This window comes from Chenopodium album, chromosome 14 (genome assembly GCF_948465745.1).
Source record: "Chenopodium album chromosome 14, dcCheAlbu1.1, whole genome shotgun sequence".
NCBI lineage: Eukaryota > Viridiplantae > Streptophyta > Magnoliopsida > Caryophyllales > Amaranthaceae > Chenopodium > Chenopodium album.
In genome coordinates, this window is record NC_137847.1 from 39,183,045 (window position 1) to 39,194,538 (window position 11,494).

At 32.3% G+C, this 11,494-nt stretch overlaps 1 long non-coding RNA gene across 1 annotated transcript; it reads left to right on the top strand.

Annotated features, from left to right (window-relative positions):
* The first annotated feature begins 423 nt into the window (after positions 1-423).
* On the top strand, positions 424-3,841 carry LOC145579220 (uncharacterized). The gene is made up of 3 exons (XR_014099092.1): positions 424-809; positions 1,196-1,453; positions 3,517-3,841. It is a non-coding gene; the product is annotated as an uncharacterized LOC145579220 (long non-coding RNA).
* The last annotated feature ends 7,653 nt before the right edge of the window (positions 3,842-11,494 follow it).

The following is an 11,494-nucleotide window of genomic DNA, read 5'->3' on the forward strand; positions in this document are numbered from 1 at the left end:
CACCAAGGCCGGCCCTTCAAGACTCTTTCTCAATCCTTCCAATGAAAGAATTGAAAGGCGTACAAATTTGGGCTAAGAACCCAAATCGCCAAACCATGACACTATAAGAAAAAGAGGAATTAGCAACAAAAATTTGCGACTACCCTAATATTCAATCACAAAAAATATTTTGCGACTGAAAAAGACGAGTAGTCACAAATTTTGCAACTGATTTTGCACTAGTTGCTACGCGATTTCTAATTTGCGACTGAATTTTGCGACTACTATAATAATCAATCGCAAAAACTATATTTGTGACTGACTGAGACGAGTAGTCGCAAATTTTGCGACTCATTTTGCAATAGTTGCAATGTTGTCGCTAAATTGCGACGCTCTTATAAGTTTTGCGACTATAAATTGTAGTGTTGGGTTAATGATTTTCAAACTTTTTTAATTTAAAATTTGCGACTAATATTGCAACAAAATCGGTAGTCATTACTATTGTGTTTAAAATTTATTAAAAAAAGAAAATAAAAAACCCTTGGTCCCCCCCCCCAAAAAAAATAACTAAATTAATCAGTTACTCGTAAAATAAAAAAATAAAAAAAATAAATAAATAAAAATAAAAATAAAAATAAAAAATAAATAAATAATAAAAAAAAAAAAGTAACTCTTAATGCCTTAAGTTTATTCATCAATTGTTCAATACAGTACAGAAACTCTTCCTCCTTAAAAAAATAAAAAAAAAGCATGCAGAAGGCAATTTACAGAGATTCAACCCTCACCGTCACTTTTCATTTGCCTCCGTGCGCCACCACGTCTCCTCCCAGGTAACTTTAAACGCTTGACGTCCTTTCTATCTTTGCTTATTGTAATTTGCCAAGTACGAATGTTAGGGTTATCATTGAATTTTTTATCCAATTATCGATTTTAATTTGGTTTCCATGGTGTAATTTAAGTCAATTAATGAAAAATCATTCAAATTGATTGAGTTTGCTAAAATCCCTAATTATTTTCAATGTATGAATCCCAATTTTGGTTATTTCGACCCTTATATTTTTACTGTATTAGTTCGTTGTTAAATATATTTTCTGAAGAAGGGGGGTTCGTTGGTTAGAGTGTTATTCTAATTGGGTAATTAATGGATAAAGGGTATTAAGGTTCGCTCGAACTCCATTGAATTCTTGTTTTGCTCTGACTTTATTATGTTTTTTAGCCTAATGTGCTGCTGGCTGGTTGTTATGACAATAAATGCGGTGGGTTTCTTGAATGGGTGCGAGGGAGAAGTAGGTGGTGCATTGATAGGGTGTGAAAGCATGGCTGCTAGTTGCGTGGCTACTGTATGGTTGTTGGTATTGTTGTTGGGGGAATAGTGGCTTGGTGTGTGGTGCATTTGGTGGATGAGTGGGAGTTGAGTGTGCTGCTGCTAGTATTGAGGACTATGGTTAGGAATCATTGGTTCATTGAGTTTAAGGTATGTTTTCAATTTGAGACATTTTCTTGCTCTTAAACTAGTGAAGCTATATGTTTGAATATTAGCTTTGAGTCTTTAATTTTCTGTGGAAAGCATGGCCTGGTAGAGTCTCTAAATCTCTGTGGAAAGCAATTCATATTAGAGCAGAGTTCCATTTCCTATGTCCCGAGACAATTAGATCACTGGCCTCTTACATGTGCATCCATTAACTGTCATATTTTTTAAAAAGAAACTTTAAGCCAAAACCTATAACAAAACTTACATGTCTTATGGATTGATGCACCTCATTCGATCTGTTGTTAGTGTGTTGTTATGTTAATCTGTTGGTTGGATAATCTATTGTTATTTTAATCTGTTATGTTTTTCTAGCAAGTTTATCTACACCAGAATCAGATTTTCAAGCATGAGTAATCAAATATTCTGGATGCAACAGGGGCACTCTGCACTCTAAAATCAAATATTCTGGATGCAACAATCGTATATGTTTAAGTAGATTTAGCCATTTTCCAACTCCTGGACCGGTAATTGGACCCCATCAGATCACTAGTGTCAAATTCTATGTCAATCTTGTTGAAAAGTTGTTCATTTTTTTTTACACTTATCTTTAGTTCCGTTTGGATGAGTTGAGTTTAACCTTGTTTGTTCAAAGCTATTCTTGTGGTGTGGTGCTTGTTAGAGCTTGTTCAAAGTTATTCTTGTGATATTCTTCATACTTGATATAGTTGTAGCCCCTGTAGGCTTGTGTTTTTTTTTTCTTCTGAGATGTTATATATAGGGTCTCTGAACTATATTTGTGCAATGTCTAGTTGTATCTGCTGGTATGTATTAGCCATTATTTATGTGTTCATGTAACGAACTAGACTATTACTCACCAGAAAATAAGACAACAAGCAATAATGATGCAAACTTTAAAGAAATAAGAAACTGAGGAAAAAAGGATGGGTTTCATTCTAACAATAACGGCTACTACAAGGGTGACTTCAGGCCACCAATCTCTAGGGCTATGACTTTAGGTCAAAAATCTCAAGGGATACTGAATTACACAAGAAATTAGCTACCAATCCCATTGCCCCTTCTCCCCTTGTTATATGTACAATGCTGACAGAGGATCTCAACTACTCCCATGTCCTATGTGTGATAATTTGGTGGGTTGCTGTCATTTGGTGTGATGTGATGTGCTACTGCTGCTTTGTTCATTCTTCTCCTCCTTGTATACGTCATCAGTCTACGTGGCATGACAGCTCCTTGGTTCATTGCAGTTCAGCAGAGTTTTTGGATTAAAAATTTGGAATAAATCAAGTGTTTGGTATTATGCTCTGTTATTAGACATTACTTATAGGGTCTATGAACTATCCTTTATTATGTAACGAACTGCTACTACTTTCACTCGATTTCTCACAACTAAAGCAAGAGCAAAATAATTCAGAAAGAACAGTAAAGAAAATGAGGGAAGTTGGGCTACTTTTTGTAAAATAAATAAGAAAGAACATTAAAGGATACAATTACCACATAATACCTAACTAAGCCAATCCCTACTCCTCCTTTTTATATGTCCCCGTTTTTTTTGTTTATTTTTTTAGTGCTAACAACTTCTAATAAGGCAAAGAAAAAGGATGGAGTTTTACCAATTGTTGCCGAAGTCTATGAGAGCACTCGTTTCATTGATGTGGGCAATGATGAAATTGAATTGATGGGTGAAAAGACTTATCAAGTCAAGGTATGACTATACTTATATATTTTGCTAAGATTACAAAAAAAATATATGGTAGTTAATGTTTTTAGATATTATAGATTATTTATTTGTTTGTGTGATTCAGCTAGAGAATGAGAATAATTGGCCTGCGTTAATCAAATGATTAAAGTGGTATGGCATAATGTGAATTGAAACAGGTTTTGAAGCCATACCCTATTGGAGGGAATTGTTCAATTTACAAAGGAGATTCTGTCGAAATTTTTTCTAATAATTGTTTACATTAATTATTTTATTATAAGTGTTGCCTTTTTTTTAGTCTCTTAAGTTTTAACAATTGAGACCATAGTTACTAATACATATCTTAATGCAGGGAGAATATATGGAAAAACTTGAGGAATATAAGAACAAAGGAGTTGAGATAAACTCCGACAAAGTCTACTTGGAGGTTGTAGATAGGAAAAAGAATGGAAAAGTCTACAGTATAGGGAGTGCTTCACAAATGTACTACAAGAGAGATCCTACTTCTCACCCTACTACATATTGTATATTGTCATTAGATCTTATTGTCATATGAGAGGTGAAGTTTGAAACAATTAGTCTTATGGTTATCAATATTGTTTTTTAATACAATGATACAAAAATTGATGATGATATTTTGGATATTTGAATAAAATTAAAATTTTGGTTATTGAATTTATGCGTGGGTACCTTTTTTGTGGTTGATATTAGTCGTCACTAAATTATGGTCTCCAAACATTAATAATCAGCCGCAAAAGTAGATTTCTTATTGAGACTAATTGGTTAGTTGCAATAATTGGTCTCAGTAGTCGCTAACCTGTCGCAAAAAATTAGTCTTTGTAATCACAAAATTTTGGTCTCGTAGTCGCTAATCCGTCACGAAAAAAATTAGTCTCAATAGTCGCAAAAGTTTGGCCTTTAGTTGCAAATCCATCGCAAAAATATACTCTTTGTAGTCGCAAAATTTTGGTCTTGTAGTCGCAACATTTGGTCTTGTAGTTGCTAATCCGTCGCAAAAGTAGTTTTAAAACATTAGTTTCGGTAGTCGCTAATCCGTCGCATATATTTTACGACGGACAATGATTTAGTTACTAAAATTTGAAAGTTAGTCGCTAAATAGCAGTTGCAAAGTCGTTGCAAATCTGTCGCTAAATTTGCGACTATTCAAAAATTAGTCGCAAAAATGGATTTGCGACGAGGTCTTTGCCAACTAAACAAAGTAGTTGCTAATCCGTCGCAAATCCATTTTTGCGACGGATTTGCGACTACTTTGGCCATCGCTAATACCCCTTTTTCTTATAGTGTGAATCGGTGCCCAGATATTGGTAATTGTTTTCTTAAAGGCTTCCACTTTGTATGATCTTTCTGTTAAAAGTTTTCCTACTAACATCAAGGACAAATTCTCCTCTGTTTCGTTAGGGTTTAAGGCCCCAAAATCAATGGCAGGCCTGTCCTCATCTTGAATACGAAAGTTGGAATATATCTGTGCAATTTCGTCCGCCGCCATACGAACCACCGGAGACTGGTAGCAAACTATCAGGGAGATAGGGAGCGCTCTTTTTTGCGAGAGAGGGAACCCTTTCTTTCGAGGGAGACTCAGAATTTTTCTATGCTTAGTATTTTGGTTTTTTATATTTACAAGTTGTAAAATTAATGATCATCCATTTTTTATTTGAAATAATTTCGCAAAAAATTACGAAGTGTAAAAAAAAAAAAAAAAAAAAAAAGGCCAGGGTACCTTGAATTGGAGTCGGAACCTGTAGGGTCTGGTATTGGTTCCCATTTTGAAGAATCTGTTGCAACAAGTTTCGGTTCCAGTTACAAGAATTTTAACAGGATACCTTGTTATGCTCACCCCTAGTCACAATAATGGATGTTTATTTTCTAACATGTGCACAGTAACACTAGCAAAATGTTCAAAATAAAAAAAATATATATGTTCATTTTTGTATGGAATTTGTTACATACACCTGGTGCACTGTACACATGAGTACTTTGTTCTCATTTAGATGATTGTTTTTCTGTACACATGTGTATTTTATTAATATATAATTTTCATATTTTTTTTTACAAATTTAAGACATTTAGCAATACAAAACTACACATAAAATGTTAACTACTAAGTATGATCTGAATACAATTTTTCTGATATGGTATAAACTTATTTTTTCAGATCAAGATATGAAATAACTCAAATTGGGAAAACAAGGTAAGCAAAACATAGTCTTACTTAGAAAAATCAGCTTTTAACTTTCTATAGTAATCGCACACAATTGCAACAATTAACCTTGTCCAAATGGACTTAACCTTTAAGTCTTTTACTAATATAGAACTTTCTTTAAAAAAAAAAATTCTTTGATATTAAAAAAAATGTAAATCTTTTAAAACTTTGATCAATTCGATCTATGTGCACCCAGATGTATATAACAACCCCTCCTTAAACTTTAGCTGTATCAATGGATCCATGCATGTTTGAAAACAATAATGTTGTCGAAGTGATCAAATGTAGTTGCATAAATGTAACAAAAAGATAATTATTAGATTAAAAAGAGGTTTAAAAAAGCCCTTGATGACATTCTATTGACTAAAATACCTAACTTGTCAAAAATCAGATTCATCTACTCCACTAAAACATAAATTTTACAAAATAAAAATGAGTCAATAAATTAAAGTCAAACTTAAAAATCATTGCCCTTTTAACTATGGCATCATCATTCATCAATCTACTTTTTACTCTAAATATCTCGGCGACAAGTATATAATTCTAGAAGCTTTGTCTTCACATTTCTGTAGCAAAAAAAATAAGATTAAGAGTGTGCTAATTTGGACTTCGAGTGTGAAAAGGTCTTTTTTACATAGATTCTCTTGGAGCATCATAGATTAATTCTTTACTCCCTTTGTTTTTTAATATAGGGTGGAGAAATAAAGTGAAAATTTTATAATTATAAAATATACTTCATAGTTGGTGGTGGTAATTAATGTGGTATACATATTGGTAGAGTGATTAATAATAATAATAATAATAACTGAAAGTAGAATTAGTTGGAGAAAGAAATTATAATTTATAGAATAATGGAGTACTACATAATAGACTATTACTTAGACAAATAAAGAAGTGTTGTAATTAATCAAAAAGAATTTAAAAATGTTACAATTATTAAGAATTGGATGGAGTACTTATTTTCTAATACATTAGTGTAGGCGTCTTTTGAAGTGCGTCTACATAAAGCATGTGGTGAATATGCTTGGCACTCATAGGAAGTAGGAATTGACGTATACAATTAGGGACAAATAAAGTAGGGAGCCGCCAACAAGTTTTTAAGGAACTTGTAAACCGTTTACGGATCATAAAAGGCAACCACGAATAAAGGGACAACGATAGGCAACAATGATTGACCCGTGAAGGTTACACCCCATTCATAATCCATGAGATTACTAACTCCATATGGTTCGGAACCACGAAAGGAGGATCGGGGATGATGGTACGAAGTGAGTCATGGAGTCACATTCGCCCGTATTGGCCTCTACTCGACTCTTATTGTGAAAAGTATTTCCTGCGATCTCAAAGGCATGAAAACAAAGATTCAATTTGCTCCAAACTATTATTAAGCTAAATTGAATGAATATTAATGCAACATATAATTCTAAAATATTGTAATCACTTCGATTAACAACAAGATTAAAAAGGAACCTAAACCGGTTGTCCAAATAATCTTATTAACGTGATTTTCAATTACATATTTCCTTTTAACATGCAATTTGGTGATCAATAAAAAATATAATAAAATCAACATCAATATTGGAAACAATTCAACAATAAATTGTTAGTCAAATCAAATTACAATAATAACCCTAATCACGATACTAGCAATATTAAAATAAAATAAGTAATTAAATTAATTAATTACTCATATTTCGCGCACTCCTTTAAATTGCTACATCATAAATAAATTGTTAGTAACTTCAATAAAAATATAAATCAAATTGAAATTAAATTAAATAAAAGAGAGAGTTGATTTGGTCCAAACCCTCAGTTAATTATACCTTTCACGCCTTGGTTTAAGGACGGAACCTCGGGTCAAGTATGGACTCCTTGGAGTGCTTAAATGAAGTATTGTGATTAGGAATATAAGTTTAAGGCTTAGAATACGAGAGAGAAGAGGGAATGATTATGGTGTATATATAAGAGAGGAAGAGAGAATGATTTTGGTGTATAAGTGACAGGCTAAAGTCGTATCACCTAATCAAAAGTAATTCCTATAACCACTAACTAAAATAGATAGGGAAGTAGGGTCGAATCCACAGGGAAACAAATCTTTTTATTCCTAATTAATTAATTATAATCTAAATTATTAAGTAACCAAATTGTTGTTATTTAAAGGAATTATACTACGAAGAATAAAAGTAGGGAGAAATAAAAGTAGGAGAAAAACAATGAATAAAAGACCTAGGGCATAGGTTCACCAATAAATAATACTCCAGGATAAAACATAACAATCAATTATCAATGCATCAATTAACCAGATCATAAAGGGCTTTCGCTACGTATTACAATCACAGAGTTAATTTACCGGTATTAAATCTCATCTCTCGAATCTCGACCTAACCATTTATAAATTAACCTGCCTATTGACACTAAGCCTAAACATCAATTCTCATCTCTCGAATCTCGAACCAATGTTGCGTAACTCATACAATTAAACCAGCGCTAATCTAATTGCATAACATTAAATCAATCAATAGGAAATTAACCCAAAACATTAACAATCAACAATAATAACTTATCCCTTCATATTAATTATGGATCCCCAAGAACCCTAGAATTAAACTACTCGTGCATGATTAAAACTAAACTAATCAAAGCGATTAAACAAAGCATAATTAAAATCAATAAGCAATTAAATAAAGCAATTAAGAAAGCATAATAAAAACAATAATAATAATAATAAACAATATTCAAGAAAACTACCAAGTAAAATAAAAAAAAAAATAATCATAAACTTGAAGCAAAAGTAATTAGTATTAAAGACAAAATAGACGAAAAGCGAGATAAAACAAAAACTCAAGAAAATCCTAACTAAGCAAGTTACGGAAATATGAAAGTAAGAATAAAAGAAAATTAAAAGAAAAAAAACTAACTCCTCAACCTACGGTACTACTACCTCCTTTTATAAGGAAATTATGGAGTTTGATTCCCCATAAATTACTACTCCTAAACCGACAAACATCAACAAAACAAAACCCGAAATTAGCGAGCCCAAGGTAGGCAGCCCATTCGTTGAAGCAGCCTAACGTCAATCGGGCCCATCTAAACTCGTGGCCTCCTTCTCTCGATTGGGCCCGGTTAGCTGAGTAATGAAATGGATCTTGACAGCTTCTTTTTCTTGGGCCCAAATCTTCATTCTTTCTCACTTGATCGACAACACTAGTTTGATCTGTGATAATACTTTAATATTGAAACTTTGGATCTCACTTGATCGAGCCCTTGATTATCAAACTAAACTTAATTAGCTTAATCTTGGGCAAATAATATTTGGTCATAAAATACGATCCGACTCCAATGTTTTTATAGTGTGGCTTAATAAGCTCGGGAATCGTCATAAATCTGCAAATTCCTACAAAATAATAACAACTCTACAAAAACACTAGAAAACGTATATTAGTAATAAAAATAGCTCCGTAGAGCACAAATAAGCACAAATATGACCGTGGGACGGGGAATAAAATATGTATAAAATAGACTTATCAATAAGAGAGGAAGAGAGAATGATTTTGTGATCAAGCTTGTTGATCATTGAAAAAGGGGTGATATGACCTCTTTTATAAAGGAAAAAGAAGGGTCGAAGAAACAAGAAAAAATCCGAATTCGAATCAAAATAAAACTTTGCGATAGGTAGTAGTTTTTGCGGTTTTTGTTTTTATCATATCTTTTGATCCAGAAGTTGGAATAAGATAAATAATATGTTGTTGGAAATCTCTTGAAGTTTACTTTCTAAACCAATTAAAATCAAATTAAATTAGTTTGTAGAATAAAAGATATATCCGAAATAGTGGGACAGTGTCAGTTTTAGATAGAGTTTCGTATTTCTTTTATATCTTTTTCGTTACAGCTCGGAATTGATATTATAATATACCATTGAAAAGGTGATTTCAACAGGTATCCAACCATATAAGATTTGGATAAAAACTATAAGGCACGAAAATTATATCTGACTATCTTTGAATGCCTTTCAATTCGAATAGAATTAGGGACTTTTAAAAAAAGGTTTTTTATTCAATTTCAAACTCTTTAATCTTATCTTTTTAAAAAGGATAATCAAGATCTTTTAAAAACTTATAGAAGCTTCCAATTAATCCTGATTGGTTTAGGAATATGATTAATCCTTTGAACCCTTTACATGATCATTGGCTCGTAGGTAAGGTGGGCTTAGGTTCGGTTTGGACTCAGTTTAGTATTTTGGTCATAACTTTTTCGTTTTATATCGGAATAAGGCTTATGATATATAGTTGGAAAGCTCTTTTCAAACCCCATCCAACTATTCAATTATTGCACCCATATTATGTATCAAATAAACTGGTCTAAACATTTTTATAAAAAAAGGACACGAAATGAATGATTTTAAGGGACACGAAATGAATTATTTTAGGTTTAAAGGCACGAAAAGAGGAAAATAAGTTATGGTTTGGAGAAATGGGCTAGGAATTGGGTTGGTTTATGAAATGTATTGGGATTGAATATGGATGTAAGCACTCCAAAAATTAAATACTCAACCTGACCAATAATGGCAGTGAAAGGTTGTTCATCATTGGGTTTAGTTTTGGGGAGACGTTTTTAATCATTTATTTTTTTTCTTAATTAATATTTCACTATATTTTTTTCTTGATTTAAATATATACTTTTCTTGAAATTCATTATAAAGCATATTATGCGATATCAAACAAGACTTGATCTAATGAGAGTATTTATATTGGTAAACGTGATTAACGAATGTGTCAACTAAGGGCTTGTTCACTTCAGCTTAATTCAGTTCAGTTCAACTCCAATCACTTCAGTTCAGTTCAACTCCAATCAGTTTAGTTTAGTTCAGTTCATCTCCTAATTTCTCTCTCTCATAAAATATTCATTGTAGCTCAGTTCAGTTCAGCTCAGCTCCAATCAATTCAGTTCAGTTCAGTTCAGCTCAATTCAGTAAATGTGAACAGACCCTAATTTAGAGAAGATTTTAGATCAATTGAATCATTTAACTTGAAACTTCAATAATGTTTAATTGTGAGATTTTTGAAAAAATAAAGGATGTTATGAAGTATGGAGAATTAAACTAACCACTCACGAATACTCACCAATCTTACGTTAATCCCACAATATTATGACAAACTTTTAAAAAAATTGGATGTACAATAAAATATTATACACACATTTGTCATAAGTTAACCTAAAGTGAGAAAAAGTTACCCTAACATAAATAAAAGTTACGAAATATTTATAATTTATTGATAAAAGTTGCTAAAAAAATTGTAAAAGTGACCCTAAATTTGATAAAAATGACCCCCAATATACAGTAAATTACTGTATATATACTGAATGTATACAAAAGTTACTCCAATATTATTCCTGAATTTGCCATTGTAATAACACCAGTCTTGATAAAATTAACCTCATTGGCCCAATTCTTTTCCAATAAGGAGTACTAGATAACTTTTTTCTTTTTTTTTTTTTTTTTTTTTTGGTACAACACTACATCACACCAACTCGTAAAGAAATTAAGCCAACTCAACCTTAAAATGAATATTGTGGATATTAAGTTATTTTATGAATTTGGTGGATAACTGGATACTAAATTACGGAATACTTAGGACCTGTTCATTTCATCTTAATTTTACTTCAGTTCAGTTCAGTTCAATTCAGCTCCTAATTTCCTTTTCTCATAAAATATTCATTTCAGCTATATTCAGTTCAGTTCAGTTCAACTCCAATCAGTTCAATTCAGTTCAGTTCAGTTCAGTTCAATTCAGCTTAATTCAGTAAATGTGAACAGGCCCTTAGTAGTAAGCTAAATCAGCTAATTAGCATAATACCTAGAGCTGTCAATTCGGATATTCAAGTCGGTTTCGGGTCGGGTCAAATCAGGTCTCGGGTCAAATCAGGATAAGGTTATTTCGGGTCAATCTAACCTCAGATCTGGTTCAGGTTTGGGTCGGGTTAATTTCGGTTCAGGTTATTCCGGGTCGTTCACCTTTACGGGTGTAGCTCGGGTTCGATTCGAGTCAAATTCAGATCGAGTTTAATTTCAGGTTCGGGTTGTGTTGAGTTGGGTTTGGGTGGGTTAATA